Source organism: Clarias gariepinus, chromosome 21 (assembly GCF_024256425.1).
Source record: "Clarias gariepinus isolate MV-2021 ecotype Netherlands chromosome 21, CGAR_prim_01v2, whole genome shotgun sequence".
NCBI lineage: Eukaryota > Metazoa > Chordata > Actinopteri > Siluriformes > Clariidae > Clarias > Clarias gariepinus.
Window position 1 is genome coordinate 26,994,241 of NC_071120.1, and position 21,873 is coordinate 27,016,113.

Sequence of the window (21,873 nt, forward strand, 5' to 3'; positions counted from 1 at the left end):
AAGAAAGAAAGAAAGACAGGAATGACTGAGGCTAATCGTTTACACGGACGCTAACAGTTTAGCTAAACTGTACACAGTCTTTCACACACAAACACACGATGTGCAGTCACCTGTAACCATGGACATTTACCTCAGGTGTGTAAATAAATGTGTACAAAAACACCATGTGACCAAAATTCTAGTTAGTGAGATAATTTAATTTAACATATAAACAATGTAAAGGAGCCAGTAACCATGGAAACAAGCAAAATTACAAATATTATCAACATTTACCTCAGATGTGTGAATAAATTTGTACAAAAACTGACTAAAGATGAGGAGTTGATTAGAGTAATAGTATAATTTTACTCACACAGAGTGTTCTGTGAACATTGCTGAAGAACAGTAACCATGGAAACAGGTCCAAATTGTCAGGAACATCAACATTTACCTCAGATGTGTTGAAAAATCCCTACAGAAAAGACTCTGTATGGCTAAAATCACACCAGTAGCAGCAGCATGCTAACTGCTAATCAAACTTCCCCGAGTTTGTGAAGTTTCAAAATGGCCGCCATTGTGTTCCTCTCTGTCGTGAATTATAAAGGTTTTACAGAGCTCTTTTATTTTCCCTTCTATTACATAGGTAAAGTGTTAAACTGACAGACTGATGGGGGACGTTCCTGGACTTCATCTGAGTTAAGACAGACGTTTAGTGGGACATTAAGCATTTAACGGCTGTGAGGACGTCTGAGGTGCTAACGCAGATTTATCATCGTCTCTACAGACGTTTTCCTGCTTCGTGTCCCAAAGAAAATAGGAACTTTTAGGAACGTTAGCAAAAAAATTATGGAAAGTTTTTGGAGACTATATGGAAAAGTTTTATAAAAAACATAAAAAAAGCAGGAGATGAAATGTTTCCTTTATATTTATAACTTTTTTCGATCCACTCATTCGTCTCACTCTTTCTCTCTTTTTGTCTAACTCATTTTGGTCTTCATTTTGTTACTTTCATTTTCTCTTCCTGGTGTCCTTCCTTTTGTCTCACTGTTTTTTTCTTTGTGTCCTTCTGCCCTCTTCTTTTGTATCACTGTCTTTCCTAATTTTTTGCACCGCCATCCTCTCTTTTGTCTCATTCTTTTCTTTTTTTCGTCTCTGTCCTTCGTCCATTTTGTGCCTCATTATCTCTCTTCCATTCTTTGTCTTACTGTCCTGTTCTCCTTTTGTTCCCCTGTCCAGTTCTTGTTTGTCCCACTCTCTTGTTATCTTTTAGTCCCACTGCCCGTTCTCTTTTTCTGTACCTTGTCTCTTTCGTCTCACTCCTTTTTTTTGTTTCACTATCACTTTTTCTTTTTCTGTCTTACTATCCCCATTGCTTTTTTGTCTCACCATCCTTTTTTCTTTATGTCTACCTTTATTTCCCTCTTTTTGTCTCACTCTCTTCCTTTTTCCCACTCTTGTTCTCTTTTTCGTTCAATCTCCAGCTTTCTTTTTCCCTCAAAGCCTTTCTGTATTTTTGTCTCACTCCTTACTCTTTTTTTTTGTTTTACCCTCTTTCTCACATTTTGTTTAACTGTCTGACTTTGCTTTTTCAGTCTCTCTCTCTCTCTCTCTCTCTCTCTCAAATTCAATTTAGATTCAAAGGTTGCTTTATTGGCAGGACAGATATAATCGTTTATTTTGCCACGACAGAATTTGGAAAGAACAAGTCAGAAAATTAACTACAGAAATAAACAGATTGAAACAATGCAGTCAGGAAGAACCACTAGGAATGAACGTCAAACAAAATAAAGACACCCTAGTAGTTGGGGCATTTTGTCGGTGCCTGAGAGGCAGATAAATAAAAAGAAATAAGAATTAAAAACATAAATGTTTTTTTTAATATATTTTGGTGAAGAATTTAATGTGATTGTGGTTATTCATTGGGCACAGCTGGCACTCTCCTCTCATTGGGCGAGAATAGAATTGTGTGTGTGTGTGTGTGTGTGTGTGTGTGTGTGTGTGTGTGTGTGTGTGTGTGTGTGTGCCACCCCGTCTCCATGGCCAAGCCTCGTTTGCTGGGTCTCCACTCCGTCAAGGTGTTTCTCAATGTTGGATCAGTCACAGCTGTACTGTGTGTTCAGGGCTGATAACACTGCATTTTACTCTGCTGTTATTGTCGGTATATCATTCTGCTGTATGTGGTGTGTTTGTGTGTATCAGTCTGTTCGTATGTGTTAGTGATGTTTATGTGGTGTTAGTGTGTCTTAGTGATGTGTATGAGTTTTACGAATGTGTGTTAGTATGTGTTTTGATGTGTATGTGGTACGTTAGTGTGTCTTAGGACTGTGTTTGTGGTGTTATTACAGTATGTTAGTGTGTGTTGTTGTGTGTTAGTGGGCAATATTAGTGTGTATTTGGATATCTAAGTGTGTGTTAGAGTCTGTAAGTTGTGTTTTAACTTCTGTTAGTTGTGTGTTGGTGTCTGTTAGTTGGTATGTGTGTGTTAGTCTGCAGTGGTTATCACACCAACGTCAATTAAGGAAAGGCTGTTAATTAGCTGGTAATATAAATTAGGTGTTCTGGGAGCTGAGAAAACACTAAACAGTGCAGGACAAGGGGGTCCTCCAGGACCGGAGCTAGTGTGTGTTTGTGTGTATGTGGTATGTTAATGTGTGTTAGAAGTGTAAGTGGTGTGCTAGCAGTAGCAGTGTATGTGTTAGGAATGTGTTAGTTGTGTTAATGTTTATTAGTGGTGTATTAGTGTGACTTGTGCATTAATGTTTATTATTAATATGTTTGTGTGTATTAGTGTATCTTATTGTGTACTAGTGTGTATTATTGATGTGTCAGTGTGTATTAATGTATGTTAGTGTGTATAAATGATGTTTTAGTGTGTAGTGGTGATGTATTAGTGTATATAATGATGACCATTAATGTGTGTTACTGTGTATTAGTGTGTATTTGTGATGTACTAGTGACTGTTTCTAGGGTCTATTAGTGTATTAGTGATATATTAGTGTGTTATTGAGTGTTAGTGTATATTAGTGATATATTAGGGATGTATTATTGTGTGTTAGTGTATATCAGTGATATATAAGTGCGTTATTGCGTGTATTAGGGAGGTATTATTGTGTGTTAGTGTATATCAGTGATATATAAGTGCGTTATTGTGTGTATTAGGGAGGTATTATTGTGTGTTAGTGTATATCAGTGATATATAAGTGCGTTATTGTGTGTATTAGGGATGTATTATTGTGTGTTAGTGTATATCAGTGATATATAAGTGCGTTATTGCGTGTATTAGGGAGGTATTATTGTGTGTTAGTGTATATCAGTGTATATATAAGTGTGTTATTGTGTGTATTAGGGATGTATTATTGTGTGTTAGTGTATATCAGTGATATATATAAGTGTGTTATTGTGTGTATTAGGGATGTATTATTGTGCGTTACTATGTGTGTGTGTGTGTGTGTGTGTGTGTGTTGTATAATGGTACAGTATGAGTGTAAAACAGTGTCTCAGGTGTATCGAGAGTTGACCTGTACAGTCTGTATGTTACTGTATGCATCGTCCCGGGCTGCACGCGGTGTCCACGGCGTCTCCGCGAGCAGGGTCTCGACTGGATGTCCTCTCATTTGTCGCACCATCACTTCACTACCGTACAAGGCGACCTGATCGATAACTGTTATAACAAATGTTTGTGGCTTTATGGTGCAGAAAGCTCAGAGTTTGTTTTGTCTCACTGGCAGGTTAAAGCGTTGTATTTTGTTCCCTGAGAGTTGGATCTTTTCTGTAATCTGATCATTTTAGTCTGCTGCTGTAGCAGGTCCTGGTCCTGCTGCAGACTCTGATCACGGCTCAGGACTCTCCCTCTCTCTCTCTCTCTCTCTCTCTCTCTCTCTCATCCTTCCTAAATTTCACATTTCCCCCCCAGATCAATATTTCTGACAGGGCCGCGCTATTTTACTTTGTGTGTGTTTCATCTTTCTGCTGTAAATATTTTAGCAGTGTGTCTATGTGTGCATATAAAGGTCATAACCACATGTTGGTATGTGTCAGTGTAAGTGTATATATATGTGTGTGTGTGTGTGTGTGTGTGTGTGTGTGTGTCAGGTTGTACAGTATTTATTAATTAGCGTGTGGGGATTAGAGCGGCTTTATGGATGATTATAAATCAGTGTGTTTAAATTGGAACCGTTTGGCTTTCGGCTCTTCATCATTGATTTTCCTGCTGCTGACGTTTCAATCTTTAGGGCTTTAATAAGCAGTTAAGTTGTAATGGAGCACAAATATATATATATTACAGCTTATATCAGCGACAGAGTGCGCATCAACAACAGATAAGTAAGTGCCCTCAGTAATATACTTGCAATGAGTTCTTGCAGGACTTTTTTGCTTTAAAAATTTAGTTAAGCCCTACCATGATAATCTCCTTAAATACTGAAACCTGAAGATTGTTATAAATAAAGACAGCCTACATCAATGAGACAAGAAGTCACATTATTGCTTACATAAGTAATACTCATAACTCATAACAGCCCATTGTTTTTTTCAGTTATACTCCAGAGACATGCCAAGAATGACATTTGGTCATTTTATTATTAATAAACAACTGTTCCTTGTTTCAGAAGTGTTAAATAAACAAGAACCACATCATCAATTCTACGAATAAACAATCCATTTATTATTAGTCTTAGATTACATACAGAATACACCAAGTCTTGTGTACGAGCTGTTTTCATAAAAACAATAACACATTCAAACCAGAACATTATTTGTATTCAATTATATTGAATTTCATTTTTTATTTGAAGGTGGCAAAGGAAAAACTCCCCGAGAATCCATGAGGATAAAACCTTAACAGGAACCAGACTTAAAAGGGAATCCGTCCTCACCTGAGCAACACAGAATCGTGTGATTATACTGCATTCATTTCTTTTATATAACTCTGTTATTAATATTAATAATCTGTCGTTCATGTTACAGACAGAACGACTCTGCTTCTAAGCAATCAAATTTGAGGTTGAACCTTGCTGGCTTATAACTGAATTGAAAGTCTAAATAGTATAATCTATCAAGCTAACGTAGCTAGGTATTGATTGGCCAAGGAAAAAAGGAACAAACTCAAACTAGCTAAATTAGCTAATGGAAACACTATCAGGTGTCTCCCGGAATAGAATGGGATCCGGTTCCTCCTAAGGCTCCTCCTAAGGCTTCTTGATCATGCATGCGGCTCCATGAAGCTTTTCTCGCTTGTCCATTATTAGGGATCTAAATCTATATACATGTGGACATTCTTATTGTTAAAAATGGTTCAAATATTTGTTTAAATCAGGAGGGTTGCAAATCAATATGCGGATTATGAAAGAAGAAGAATGATCTGATTAAAATTCACCACTACAGTTTTCCAGTATTTGTGTTAATGGTCTTGGATGCAGCAACATCACCATCTGCCTCTGGAAAGCAGTGTAGGTACTTTAACCAGTGCCTTTAAGCGTCCGATTAAGAGGTCTTAGTGCCGGAATCAGTGTATCCAAGACATGACTCGAGTAGCAATGCTTGAGGGGGAGATTTGGATAGAAATTTGTTGCAGTGTAAAAGGTGGAATTCCATGTTTTTTTTTTTCAATGTCAGCAGACATATCTTTAAAATCATGTGTGTGAGATTTAAAGAATTGATAGGAAAGGTTGTGATTACCAGCTTTAGCTAAAAGAAAGCTTTACTTTAATGGTTGCTGGTCTGGCAGTGTTTTTGTTTTCTTCCCCTATCTTCACACAGATTTCCAATAATGCCTGCATAACAACGTAGATAATGAAGAAAAAGGCCAAAAACAAATCCCCAAACCATCAACTGTGGAGACAAATTTAAACAACTAATGAAAACAGTACACTGATCAATTCATAACAGGGCATAATGATGATTAGAAAACTAAATCTGACTTAAGCGGCCAAAAAAGTTCTTGATTGGAAACGGTGCAGAAAGGTAGCTAGCCGTGTCGGTTTTGATCAGATACAAACATCACTTCTCTACATGGACACTAAGGAAGTTGCTTATCTCCCTCTTTTTCAATTCTGGAGATATCCTGGATTCAGAAGAAGTTTGAGGGTGCTACAGATCCACAGGAGAAGTCTACTAAAACGCCAATACTTTTTAATATGGAGTTTGTGAGTTAAAATCAAATAATGAAATTGAAATATATATTTTTTTATAACCAGACCAATAATTCCGCACCAACTCGACAAGTCTTTTTGAACGCATATAGAGTGAGCATCTTTCTTATCATGGTGCGACTGCTAACTAAAAATAAATATGTGCTGGAAATGGCCTAATAATCATGCAGCTCACGAGTTCCTCACATGGAGTCGTCCGATTCACATGATCCTCAGCTCAGCTGCTGGACGGAGGGACGTGATGTTCAGGAGAAGGAGAAAGGGAAAAATAAAACAAGCCGAACAGGTCGACTCGGACTTTATTAAAGGACGCTTACATAACCGTGATGGGGAAAAAGAGCACAGTCGTGGCAGGCTGGACTTCCAGATGGGTCGAGTCTAAATAAAAACACAGTTTAGCCTCAGTTTGGCCTTCAACAATGGATCCAGTGTGTCAGGCTTCATCGTCCCGGGCAGAGACGACGAGAAAATACGAACAGCCTGGGGCCTCTCTCACCCTCTCTCACCCTCTCTCACTCTATCTCTCTCTCTCTCTCTCTCTCTCTCTCTCTCTTTATTTCGGCGGTAATATTATAAATATTGATGAACACTTTAACTTGGGGGGGATTTTTGAAGTAATTTTCCTGCATTTTTAATAAAGAGTGTTGTGATGAAAATTCTCAAGAAGGAAGACATAAAATCATAATATTTACAGAAGACTTCAGATCTAAAACATTTGAACAGCGCAAACATTTTAGGCCATACGTCTATTAATGACATATGTATGTGACGTATGATCCTGTCCTAAGTGGCTCAGGGCCCACTGCAGTCATTGCCGTGAACATTCAACCAGTGGAACCGACGGCTGTAGCACCAGATTATATTGAGAAATAAAGGGAGTTTTTACTCCGTCCCAGTTTGACTCGAACACCCCTAATTCTGTTTTGAAACAAAATCGAAGTGTAAAATTCATGTAAAAAACATAAATATTTACACGATTCTCTTTTTGATCTCGTTCAAGCATGTGACATGATCAGATTTTATTACATTTTCTTTTGATTCTCTAAATAAAGGTTACAATATAATGTTGCACAATGAATTCTATCAGCTATGATTATCCTTATCATGAATGTAAAATGTCAAGAAATTGCAACTAATAAGGAAAGTCCTAATTCCTAATAAAGATAAAATAGACTAAAGTATGAATATCTTTTGTACTTTTGAACTTCTTAAACACTGGACCCAACAGAAACATCAACTCTGTATAATGTCATTTATTTGCAATTAGGTTATGACATCGCCCAATCAAAACACAACATCAGGATGAGGGGACATAAATGTCCTCTTTTGAGAACAAGGAAATATTGTCCATATTTCCTTGTTCTATCCTCATATGAAGACAGTTAGGTAGAATTCTTTTGCCAAACTTTGTCCTGTTTAAACATACAGTATAAATTAAGTTCATAGTTGTTAGATGCTAATAAAGAAAAATCCTGAGAAGTACAGTAGGTGCAATGTACACAACAGTAGAGTCCCGGTCTCAAGATGATACAGGATATTTGCGTTTGTGCGTATTTCGTATTTCTAGTACTAATTTGCTAGCAAGCTATTTGATGCAAGCTGATGATAGATAGATAGATAGATAGATAGATAGATAGATAGATAGATAGATAGATAGATAGATAGATAGAGCAGTAACACAAAGACAGATGTGCCTGGACACTGTGAGAATTTCATGTTTTCGTGGAAAATTAACCAAATATACAGTTTAACCTATAAACATTATATAACATATATATCTGGAATTACGTTTAAAATCTGGTCATTAAAACCAGTCCTCAAGGACACTAATAAGCTAGCCAGCGTTAGCTGTTATACATATGTTATATGAACTGACTTATCATATCATATTGTGCGATTTTCCTAATTTCCTAAAATGCAAAAACAGTAGAAAACTATTCTTTTCATAAACGATTCATCCGAATATGGATGTCTATCCAGAATTGTCTGTAATTACCATCATTTTGTGAAAATATTAAAAGTTTCATACTTCACAGGAATAAAAGCGAAGCTGATATTAACATGTAAATTTAAGCTTTCAGAATTTCTGAGGTCAAATGTAACAGAAGCTACGTCCGCCTCGTCTTATGACTCCCTTCCTGTAGCGCTTCTCCAAGCCTCTTCCTTATTTCTGATTAATCTAATCATTCACACACATTCTTGCACACATACACACACTTTGACCACTCTAGCTTTGTTTCCTTTCTCTGCCTCAACTTTCATTGTTGCTGAGATTCCAGTTATTAAAGCCGAGTATATTATTAGCATAGCAGATCTGCTGAACCGGCGCCAGCCTAACGTTCTTTTTCCACAAGCTCCAAGTAATTTAAATAGTAACAAACCCTGGAAGCATTAACAACAAAACAAAACAAAAAAAACATGCTTATTTGTATAGTTTTGTTCAGCTGGAGCTTTTAGCAATGCAAATATTTAGCTGGAATTAGCAATGGATTATCTGCTACGTTAGCTAATTAGTATAGCATCAATAACCTAGCTAGTTAGCACAAACTAGCAAAGTCAGGAGCAAAACTATATTTTTACGTATTTCACTAGCTAGTTCAGCGGATATATGCTAACAGGTAGAAAATAAGCTAATGTGAGATAGCTAGCTAAAATTTGGGGAAGCATCAAAGAACAAACTGTGTTTCGTGCTAAACTGAATATTTTAGCATGGTGAGATAGTTAGCACAATACATTTATACTAGCTAGCTACATTACCTAACACACACACACACACACACACCAATCTATCAAAGTTAGCTAGGTTTGACATTTAATGGTAATCCACTTTTTTGAGCAATAATTTTTTATCTGAGAACTTAATTTATTTCTTCCTTAAACCAAATGTTAGCTAATTTTGGGGAAGAACTCAGTGGACGTACGTTTTAACTAGCGCTAAGAACAGCTGATTTTACTGAGAATCCTCAACATTTTTTTTTTAAGGTTTTTTAAGCCTAATTTAATGAGGTTGTATAAGTTTGTCTGGTGGAATAAAACAGTTGTAGTGTTTGTGTGTGTGTGTGTGTATTGCACGTGGAAGCCTTTATCCAATTATAGGCCAGGTCACAGCTGGAAGGGGGTGGGATGGTTGGGGGGGGGGGGTGCGGTTTAAAAGTCAGGGCAGGAAATTAGGGGGTAGGATGAGGGGAGCGAGTGGAAGGTGCCTCCGTTTTAGGTCAGTTCACTTCACATGAGCACAGGCCAGTTCAAACACATTCTGGTCTTACACTGGCACACACACACACACACACACACACACACACACACACACACATAGGGGTGATGCCATGAGTGTTCGAGCACTTGTGTTGTCTTTGTGTGGCCGGATGAGTGATCACGTTACTGTGTACATGCTGATACAGCACAGTCTCTCTCTCTCTCTCTCTCTCTCTCTCTCTCTCTCTTTATGTCTGAATCTCCCTCCCTTTCACCCTCCCTCTCTATCCTTTTTTTTTAGCCCACTTTTACTCAGGCGCTTCCAGTCTCTCTTTGTCTGGCTGTTTATCTCTCTCTCTCTTTCTCTCTCCATCTTTCTGTTTTTCCTACCGTATACACCTCTTTCAGTCTCTATTTTTCTACCTGACTTGCTCTTCCTGTCTGTCTGTCTCTCCTTCTCTGTCTGACTTTTATTCCGTCTCTTCTAGTCTTTCTTTCGTCCGTCTTTTTCTATCTGGCTCTTTATTCTTTATTTCTGTCTTTCTTTCTCTCTATGTGTGTGTCTCTCTCTCTCTCTCTCTCTCTCTCTCCATTGGCTTTTTATCTTGTCCTTCTTTCTGTCCCTTTCTCTCTGTCTCTCCACATATCCCTTTCAGACCCCAGCTTTCTGTCTTTAGCTCTTACTATTGTTCTCTCTTTCTCTCCATCTTCCCCTCCTTCTATCGTTCATCCAGTCTCTCGATTTCTATCTGTCTCTTTCTGTCTGACATGCACTTTATCTCTCTCTCTCTCTCTATCTTTTGATCTCCTATTTTCTTTCTATCTATCTCCGTAATATACTCACATTCAGATGCACATGAACACCAGATACCCTACACGACAGTTCATTCACTCATGTGTGTGTGTGTGTGTGTGTGTGTGCGTGTGTGCGTGTGTGTGTATGTAGTACAGTGGATTGTTTCTGGAGATCATATTTCCATGCGTTCATCCTGCCAGCCTTAGTTTAAGCTCTGAGCTGTAAAACTGATACTGACCATCTGTCTCTCTTTGTCTCTCTCTCTGTCTCTCCGTGTGTAATCCTCCTATTCACTCTTCTGTATATCTCCGGCATATAGTTATTTCACGACCATAAATAAAACCCTACGTCAAACCATTAAGGTTGAATTTTACACTTCATCAGTGCATCGCGTTATGATCGCGTTACCCCACACCGCAGAATTCTTATCTCTGATTGGTCAGAAGGCGTTGATTAATTTCCTGACACTAGTCCACCTCCTGGCATAGTGGTTAGCACCTCCAGGGTTCGATTCCCACCTGAGTTCTTCGCGTATGTGGAGTTTGTTTACTTCTCCCTGTGCTTGGTGGGTTTCATCTGGATGCTCCGGTTTCCTCCTACAGTCCAAAGCCTTGCAGTGTATGTCCTGTGAAGGATTGTCACTCTGTCCAGGATGTGTCCTAAGTCTCCTTCAACACCCCCTGTAACCCTGTACCCAGTCCCAGGTTTCTATCAATGCATTTGCTCTAATACGTTCTCGTTTCCATGGCAACAGCTCATTCACATAGTGGATGTGCTCAGTCGATATGCGAGGAGACGTTTATGTAACATGGACAAAAGGAGTCTCCAGTATCAACGCGTATTAACAATTAAAGCTAAAGGTGAACCTTTCCATTATTTGGGTTAACCCTAACCCCCAGACGACGTCTCGGTAACGAGGGGAAAAAAAAAGAGGATGAAAAGAAAAGAGAGACTGCGGAAGGGACGAGTGTTTAAACAGCAGGAACTGATTCCAGAACATTAAACGTAATTATAAGCAAATAAAAATTAAACAGATGATTTTGTGTGACAAAGTAAAACTTGTAATGGTGTTGCTTTTATTGGAAGATCATTCACTTCAGTAACTTCATTTCCTTCATTTATTGATAGTTCCCTCCAACAGAATGAGTAGGTGAGTTCACATGGACCACTAATCATGGTTTAAACCTGACCTAATCCAGTGTTCTGTCAGTTTGTGCTACCTTGTCGAAAAATTCTACCATAACATGAATTGATAGCACAGTCTATCAAATTGTGCTTCCCTGTCATCAAAAAATGCTCCATATTACAGGGGTGAAGGTATTACAACACTGGGAGGAGCATGTGTTCATACTTTATTACAATATATTTATTGGAGAAGATCCCCTATTTGGATCTATAATCTAACTAATAGCCCTAGCTTGTTGCAAAAAATGATTGGCAGGATGGATTGGCAGAACACGGGGCCAATCTGAATAAATGTGGAGGTGTTAAGTTTTGATAATCAATAGTAAAGTACTATATTTAGCCTGGGAAATTCTTTGTTGTGGAATAAAAATATTCTCTCTGCATATGTTTGCCCTACATCAGGGTAACGTTAAATGATATAATACATTTCTGTACATTGTTGGTCTTTCGCCTGCTCACGGCAAGGGGTCGCTTTGAGTGTGTTACATTATTACACACATGCATCAGACCAGCGTCCATGTAAACGTTTAAACTGGAATCTCTAATCAATCAGATTGAAGAAATATCATCCATGTAAATATAGCTAGTTTTTGATCATTTATATCTAAAATGTTGTTTATGTAACGACCTCAACAGCAGCCTCATTTCCCCTCTCGTCTGTTCCAACCAATCAGCATTCAGCATCATCAGTATACTAATCACCGGACTGATCATCTGTCATCATCTGCACCTGTTTCTCACCGGTTGATGCCTTTAGTTCGATGCTTTTCTGCATGATTGATGGCTTGACAAACTGGACTGAAAATGAGAAGCAAAAAACTTGCCAAAGACCTTCAGGAAGCCTGGAGAATTATTCCTCAAGACCACATTAAAAATACAAGATAGGCTGGCTCTTTGGAAGCAGATTGGGGGTTCAAGTCTTTTGCACAGTGCCATATATGTATATCTATAAGGCTGATACATATCTAACAGTAATATATATGACGTTTGACTTGATCTTCTCAGCATCATATCTACTGTAACTTCCTCTCTCGCAGCACAGAATTAGCATCGCGATATCTTTAAGGCAGAGCGACTAAATCCACATCAAGATGAATTTGTCTCAGATCAAACAGCCTCACTGGGTTCTTGCACACCTTCATGAATTCTCCATGCAGTCAGCAGCCCGAGGCGTGTGGAAACTCGAACCGAGAGAGGGGGGGCAAGAGGAGCGAAAGAAAAAAAAAAGATGCTGAAACATGCAGTGAAGTGAAGTGAAAGGAGAAGACGGAGCATGTGCTGGGGTTTTTTTTCTTGGTCTTTTCAGTGTCTAATAGAGAGAGAGAGAGAGAGAGAGAGAAAGAGACTTCATTGACGTTCTGGGAAACGTTTCTTCCTCCGTCAAATGTGTGTGGGGGGGCAGTGAAGGCGAGGGAGGCGTTTTAGCGAAGGCCACAGGCAGCTCGTAAAGTCAGCAGCTCTCTCTGCTTCAGGCTGGAATAATAATTCTGTCTTTATTAGGCCATGGAACAAGAGGAGGGGACAAGGGGGGCTCGCTAATAAACGTACAATTCATACCGGTACAAAAGAGGAGCTGTAGTAGGACAGGCTGTTTCGTGCTCGCGCACACACGCTGGTGCACACACACAGATTTTAGCGGAAAATGCTCATAATTTGAAGAACTCCATGGCTATGGTTTTTTTATAGCTTGGTTGGAAATAAATGGCCCCACAAGGAGAGGAGTGTACATAAGGGTACTCACAGATGTTCAGGGGGCATTTAATACAAAAACACAAGGTCTGTTTGGGACACAAGGCATGGTGCTCAACTAATCCTTTTCTAAAGCTCTAACAGAAAACTAAACAAGAAAAAAATTCAGACACTAAAATCGGATTCCTGGTTAATCGATTGAACTTGAAGAGCCTGCTTACATTTCATTTGTCCTTTCTTTTCATTTTAGTTGAACTGTTTCAGAATTAGAACCACGCACAAGTAGTAAACACTCGAGACACCAGCAGAAGTGGCAGGTTTTCTGTGATTCGGCGTCGCTCCTCAGACTGCCAGCGGTGACGACATGATTACGATTTTAATTCAGTCAACAACTCTGGATTAGTGAAAGGGGCTTGCTGAGATCGCATCAACCTGCAGAGCAAGTCGACTCAGGATGGCGGTGGGAGAGGTAATGAGGATGTTTAGCCCAAACTGACAGAGTGTGTACCACTCCTTATCATGAGCTAAGTCATAAATAAGACAAATACACTAATCAGTCAACCGGTGATGTATATGATGTTGATTTTCATTTTATTTTCTCAATAGGTGGGATGGGTTAGGCAGCAAGTGAACGAACAGGTCTTGAAGTTGATGTCCAGGAAATATGAACAAGTCTAAGTGACTTTGACGTTTGAAGTAGTGATGGCCAGACGACTGGGTCTGAGCTTCCACAAAACAGCAGGTGTTGTGTGGTGTTCCTTGAATGCATTGGTTGGTACCAGGAAAGGATGACCGAGTGACAGGGTCAAGGGTGGACAAAGGTCACTTATAAATGGCTTGTCCATCTGGTCTGATCTCACAGAAGAGCTACTGTAGCACAGATTTGTGAAAAAAGTGAAATCATGGTCCTAAGTTTGTTGTTTTTGGAGCTGTCTATTTGCACACCAGTCAGAGTGCCCATGCTGACCCGTATCCTCCACCAAAAGCTCCTACAATAGGCATGTGAGCATCTGAACTGGACCATGGAGCAATGGAAGAAAGTGGTATGGTCTGATGAATAAAAAAAGTTTTTTTTACCTTTTACACTTACCTGGAAAAGAGATGCACTATGGGAAAAAGGCGAGCCGGATGAGGCAGTGTGATGCTCTAGGCGATGTTCTGCTGGGAAACTTCGTACTCCAGCCATTTTCTATTTTGAATAAACACTGTTACAGACCGACAGCAGTGTCCTCTTTCAGCAAGATGATGCATCCTGACACACTTCACACAATATTAAATTTTCAATTCAATTCAATTGTATTTATATAGCGCTTTTAACAATAATCATTGCCTCAAAGCAGCTTCACAAAAATGAAAAGAAAAATTTATGGAAGTGTGTATGTGTGAGGAAAATGTGTCTAGATAATAATGAGATTGTCCCTGATGAATGTTCAGGAACATGACAAAGAGTTCAAAGTGTAGCCTCAGCCTCTGAATTTTCCAGATCTCAATATGATCGATCGTCTGTTGGATGTGCTGGAGGAACAAGTCTGATCCTTGGAGTCTCCATCTCAAGACTTACAGGAGTTAAAGGATCCGGCTGCTGAAGGCTTGGTGCCAGATACCACACACCTTCAGAGTTCTAATGGAGTCACAAGGTGGAACTACTTAATATTAGGTAGGTGGTTGTAGTGTTACGGCTAAAGTGATTAGTGTGTGTATAGTATTTATATTTATGTATATTTTATATAACAAGACACTTAATGCTAAAGATAACATGAGAATTATTTTTAACAACCCTGTTTTTTCCATTTTTGAGCAGACGGCAGGTGTTATTCTGTCGTGCCGTAAAATCCAGCGTGAGGATTAGTGAAATCCTTCAAGCTCAGGGTAAATCTGTAAACCCTCATGCAAATGTGGAAGGTGGTATAAGTACATATTAGAGGATATACCAAACATCTTTTTTTGCTCAACTCTTCTGTTATAAGAAGAGGATTTTCCTTGGCTCTGATTGGTTGAAGGCATTGTTCTCATGTATAGTGTATAATCTGAATTATGTTCTATTCATCCATGAAATCAGTAGATGGACAGTAATCAGAGTAGTATACATTTTGCAGTATCTGTTTAAGGGTAATGTTAATTAAGCATTTTCTGAGTATTTATCAGTGATTTACAATTAACAGCAAGCACAATGCATCAAACAAATTTGCCATTCTTAAGGTAGACCTTGTAAGCAGCTAAGGCTTTAGGTTATTGATTAAGGATTTGAGGATCCCGGCTCGAGCCCCATCGTCGCTGGGTTGCCACACCCCATGCTACCCATCTACTGGATGCAGTGCCAGTCCCATGCCCGGATAGAAAATTAGAGGGTTGCATCAGTAAGAGTATCTGGCGTGTATGGTCTTGTTGCATATGGTCTGCTGTGGCGACCCCTTGATGGAAGCAGCCAAAAGACAGTTAAGGTAGACCTCGTAATCTTACAAAGTAAGAAATAAAACACATAGTCTTTTGCAGGGTGGCACGATGGTGTAGTGGTTGGCACCCTCACCTAGTACCTCCAGGGTCTGAGAAGTTTGCATGCTCTCCCTGTGCTTGGTGGGTTTCCACTGGGTACTCGGTGGGTTTCCTCCCGCAGTGCAAAGAACTGCAGATTAGGCTAATTGTCATTTCCAAATTGCCTTTAGTGTGTGCATATGTGTGAGTGCCCTGCAATGGATTGGCACTCTGTCCATGGTGTACCCCGCCTCATGCCCTAAGCCTCCTGTGACCCTGAATACTGGATAAAGTCGTATGAATGATGAGTGAGTTTTACGTAGTTCCTATTACATCCCCAGTGATTGATATTTTCCTTAAACACTATGTCCCATGATTTTTTACTGTTTAAATTTTAACCATTTATAGTTATATAAGTTACTTTCTGTCCTTTCTCATGTTACACTAGTATCACCTGGGAACACTTGCTGTTCAACAGCCTCTCATTTTTTCCCCACATCAATCTAACAAAACCAAAAAAAATCAAGTTACAATTGATTACTCTGGCTTGTACTGTAAAACTGGCATGCAGAAGGAAAGGAAGGTTCAATTCCCACCAAAACCCCCACCGACTTTCCCAAGCCCAGATAAAACGGGAGGGTTGCGTCAGGAGGGGCATCCGGCATAAAACCTGTGTCAAGTTTTGTGTGGATTGGATGGTCTGCTGTGGCGACCCCTCGACAGGAGCAGCTGAAAGACTAACAACAACTCTGGCTTGTACAAAGCTCTGACACTGGAGACTCCTTCAAAAATAGTTTTTGGCAAAGTTCATTTGGCAACTTTTTCGACAGTCAGTATTAGCTTAAATTACTTGAATGAAATGTCACTAGATGAAGGTCAATACGCTGGAATTGGCTTGGAGTGAGGTCAGGACTGTACGGGGGACGTGGCGGTAACTTCCAGCCGAGTTCCTGTAATGTGAAAGTGGTGTTGGTGAATGATTGTGTGCACACTTTCCACTTGCATCTCTTTTGCAAGTCGTCTGTTGATTTTATACGATGAGATCCTAAATGTTCACTGCAGTGAGCTCCGACCCACCTTGGTCGGGGTCGTCGTTCCCCGGACGGACAGGTTTCTTTAAAATGTTTGCACGATTCCAATGTTTTATGAGTCTACGAGTCTCATCACCGTGCTGTGCATTTGAGTCTTCTATAAATGTCAATCGCTTTTACGCCTTCATTCACTATAGATTTCATCCCGGTTTGACTTGAACGCCCCTCAGGTCTGGGTAATGATCTGATAAACCATGTCAGGATAGAAGTTTCTTAAATATTTTTTTAACAAACACCGTTCCTGGGAATTTGTTAGCAAACGGTCGCTATATATCCTGCTCCATATCATAGATTTTTATTATATTGCCCAACCCAAATGAGAAATATATTTAAAATCCTGTCTTAATCTGGAGCTGGAAACACATTTGAGCATTTATACGCTTATTTAAATCGTTCAAGCGTTTAAACCCCACAGTGGACTTGATGTTAATCCAAAATGGTGGCCATCCCCATGGGCACTTGACTAAACTGCTAGAGCCTTGGCCGTGTTTTTCACAGCTGAGTCATTTGCTTTTTGGAACTGTGTGTGTGTGTGTGTGTGTGTGTGTGTGTAGATGACTGTACATTCTTACACCCATACAACATGGCATGAATGCCAATGGAACAAGAAGAGCTACACACACACACACACACACACACACAAGCTGGAATTTACTGAACAAGTGGGCATTACTGGGCATCGTCTGTGCTGGCAGATACGTGTGTGTTTATATTGTTTTAGTATCTGAATGGAAAACAGAGAGTTTTTACTAATTATGCAGAGGTTTCAGTTTTTTGTCTGATGTTTCTGGTGTTTCAGATGTTTCCGGTGTTTTCCGATATTATTGATGTTTTCATAACCTGGCACTGATCCGATTCTGACGTCCTGACGACAGCCGTCGGTCACTTCTGTTGGTCAGTTATGTGAAACATCACAGGCACGATGGCAGAGGGCAGGCCACGTCCCGTGTTCACTTCAACACACACACACACATGCTCATGCCTTGAATTACACTCTGGGGTCCGGTCCGAAAATATGTAACGTCTGACCCAAAACCGAGGCAGAACTGAGTCAAAGCCTGACCCAGAACTGAGGCAGCTCTAATCCGGCGTGCAGAAGATAACACACGTCCTGAGACTTTTACTGTTGAACAGCTTTTAGTTATTAATTAGAGATAAGGACAAGTGGAGACATGACCACACACATTCTTTCTTTCTTTCTTTCTTTTTCTTTGTCATCTTCATCCTTTATTTCTTTCAGTTATATATTTTTGCTGGCCTTTTCCTATTTTTTTTTGTTTTAATTCAGTCATTTTTTTTTGTCTCTTCTTTTCTTTCTTTCTTTTAAATTCCCCATCTTATAATGTTTTTCTTTTAGATACATTTTCAATAATTTTTTCTCTTGTATTTTTTCTCTTTTTGGTGTCTTACATTTCAATGTTTCTTTCTTTTTCTTTCTTTCTTTCTGCTAATCTTATCCATTCATGCTTTTTCCCTTCTTTATTTTTTCTGTCTTTCCTGCTTTCTTTCTTTCATTTGTTCTTTCTTTTACTAAACTACTGTCTTTTTGTTTGATATTCTTTCTTTCTTTTTTCTTAATCCCATTCTGTTTCATCCTCTTGCAGTCTTTCTTTCTTTCTTTTTCTTTCTTTCTTTTTTGTTTCTGTCTGTCTCATTTTTTCCTCATTTACAGTATTTATTTTTTTTACTCACTCTTTTCTCCCTGTTTTTCTTTCTGTCGGTCTCACATTTTCTTTTAGCTTTTTCCCCTCCCATTTCTTCTTTTTCTATTTCATTCTTGCTGTTTTCTTTTCTTGGATTTTTTTATTTTTCTCGTTCTTTCTGTCTCTGTTTTCAAAGGTGTCTTTATGTGAAACAGAAACAGAAACACACTCGGTCAGGACAGAGTCGGCTTAGTTAATTCTGAAAACACTTATTATTATAACGCATTTGTGTTCTTTGTAGTTGAAAGAGGGTAAGTGTGTGTGTGTGTGTGTGTGTGTGTGGATGAGATTGGAAGCCAAGCTCAGTGCTCTGCCAGTGGAAAAAAACTGCCCGGTTAGGAGTGGCATGGATTTCAAACAAGGCCTGCTCTTCAGATTCTGCACTGGAGTTCCTTCATTCTGTTTTATTGCATTTTCTTTTCTGAATCATTCGTCTTCAGAAGCCGAGGTGCGTCTGGCGCAGGTTAGGAAGCCGACCAGGCCGTGCTGATTACATTAAGGCTTACGGGAACCCGAGGCAGCACTGATTAAATTGTCGAATCCTGGAGTGTTAAATTGGAAAGTGTTTTTTTTTTTTTTTTTTTCTCGTAGGTAACAGTAAACACAACTGGGGATGATTTTATAAAACATCGTGCTGTTATGGAATCTAACGTGCGGCTGAAAGAGAGAGATACAAAACCCTACTTGTTCTGTTTTTTTATTCCATTATTCGACATTTGAGTCAAAGGTTTAATGTTATAAATCCTAAGTAGGAACACTCTGAAAACACATGCTCACTTTCACATCAAAGGATTTCACTACCTCCATATTCCTCTCCTCCTCCTTCTGGTAAAAGATGAACCTGAGGATGTTAATATTGTTAATGATCTCCATCCAATTTTACTTTTTATGCTGCTTGCAAAAATTCATAGCTGTTTTACTCTCAGCCTGGCGCCGGGGTTCGTTTAAACTCCGCTAGCGCCTCCACGCCGAAATTATCGCACGAGTAAGATATCGAGACGTCTAATCAAATTTTTAAATGGGAAAAAAAAAAAATAGGTCTCCGGTGATTTTTATACTCGAGAAACACCTCGCTGGTTTCAACATTCCATCCATCAGCGACTCCCGGCTTCATCTTCACGCGACGAGGTACTAAATGATTTCACAGCTCTTCAGTGGAGATGTATAGACAGACTCGTTATCACCAGTGAGAGGATGTGGGAGCTGCTCAGAAGAGAGGAAGCGCTTATTAAGACTGACTATTTATATCGTGTCATCTTCCACTTCATCTTTTTTATTTGCTTACATACATATTTATGTTCAGTATCCGAACTGACACACGCTTAAGTCTAGAGTTTATAATGTTAACAATAAAAGATGTTTCGCCTTTATTTCTTCTGTCTGTGTTCTCAGGTTTCATCGTCAGATCATCGGGCAGGTCACATTTTAATTGGAGCATCAGAGAAGGAAGATCGCTGTACACACACACCGTCATACACACACCGTCATACACACACCGTCATACACACACCGTCATACACACACCGTCATACACACACCGTCATACACACACCACTGTACACACACCGTCATACACACACCGTCATACACACACCGTCATACACACACCGTCATACACACACCGTCATACACACACCGTCATACACACACCACTGTACACACACCGTCATACACACACTGTCATACACACACCGTCATACACACACCGTCATACACACACCGTCATACACACACCGTCATACACACACCGTCATACACACACCGTCATACACACACCGTCATACACACACCGTCATACACACACTGTCATACACACACCGTCATACACACACCGTCATACACACACCACTGTACACACACTGTCATACACACCGTCATACACACACCGTCATACACACACCATCATACACACACCGTCATACACACACCGTCATACACACACCACTGTACACACACTGTCATACACACACCACTGTACACACACCGTCAAACACACACCGTCATACACACACCGTCATACACACACCGTCATACACACACCATCACACACACACCACTGTACACACACTGTCATACACACCGTCATACACACACCGTCATACACACACCGTCATACACACACCACTGTACACACACTGTCATACACACACCACTGTACACACACCGTCATACACACACCGTCATACACACATCACTGTACACACACTGTCATACACACACCACTGTACACACACCACTGTACACACACCGTCATACACACACCGTTATACACACACCACTGTACACACACCGTCATACACACACCACTGTACACACACCGTCATACACACACCGTCATACACACATCACTGTACACACACCGTCATACACACACCACTGTACACACACCGTCATACACACACCACTGTACACACACTGTCATACACACACCACTGTACACACACCGTCATACACACACCACTGTACACACACCGTCATACACACACCGTCATACACACATCACTGTACACACACTGTCATACACACACCACTGTACACACACCGTCATACACACACCGTCATACACACACCACTGTACACACACTGTCATACACACACCACTGTACACACACCGTCATACACACACCACTGTACACACACCGTCATACACACACCGTTATACACACACCACTGTACACACACCGTCATACACACACCACTGTACACACACCGTCATACACACACCGTCATACACACATCACTGTACACACACCGTCATACACACATCACTGTACACACACCACTGCACACACACCATCATACACACACTATCATACACACATCACTGTACACACACCATCATACACACACCATCACACACACATCACTGTACACACACCATCATACACACATCGCTGTACACACATCACTGTAAACACACCATCATACACACACCATCACACACACATCACTGTACACACACCACTGTACACACACCATCATACACACATTACTGTACTCACACCACTGTACACACACCATCATACACACACCATCACACACACATCACTGTACACACATCACTGTACACACACCATCATACACACATCACTGTACACACACCATCATACACACACCATCACACACACATCACTGTACACACACCACTGTACACACACAATCATACACACACCATCACACACACACCACTGTACACACTGGTCTCAGTCTCACTAGTTAACAGACGCTTGTGTATTTATACTGTAGTTTAGTTGTTGTCCTGTGTATTCACAGCCCTGCCGCCGTGTTAGACCAACGAAAACAAGCACGCTCGCCATGTGAAACGTTTCAGAAAGCCAATACAGCATCTTATTGACAGCCCAATGTTCTCAGTGTGGATTTTTATCAACATAAGTTCTGCTAGCGAAGCAGCTAAAACGCTAGAACAGTAGAAAAGCCACGGAGTCTGCTCATTGTGATTCTGCGTCAGCATCTTAAACTCGAAAAAAACCCAGAACTCGAGAATCGCTTTGAGCTTGGAGTTATAATAGAAAGTGTTGTAATAGGAGACCTCTCTGATGTGGAGCAGGAACGAGAGTGTGTGTGTGTGTGTGTTCATTAAAGAGAGCCTAAGC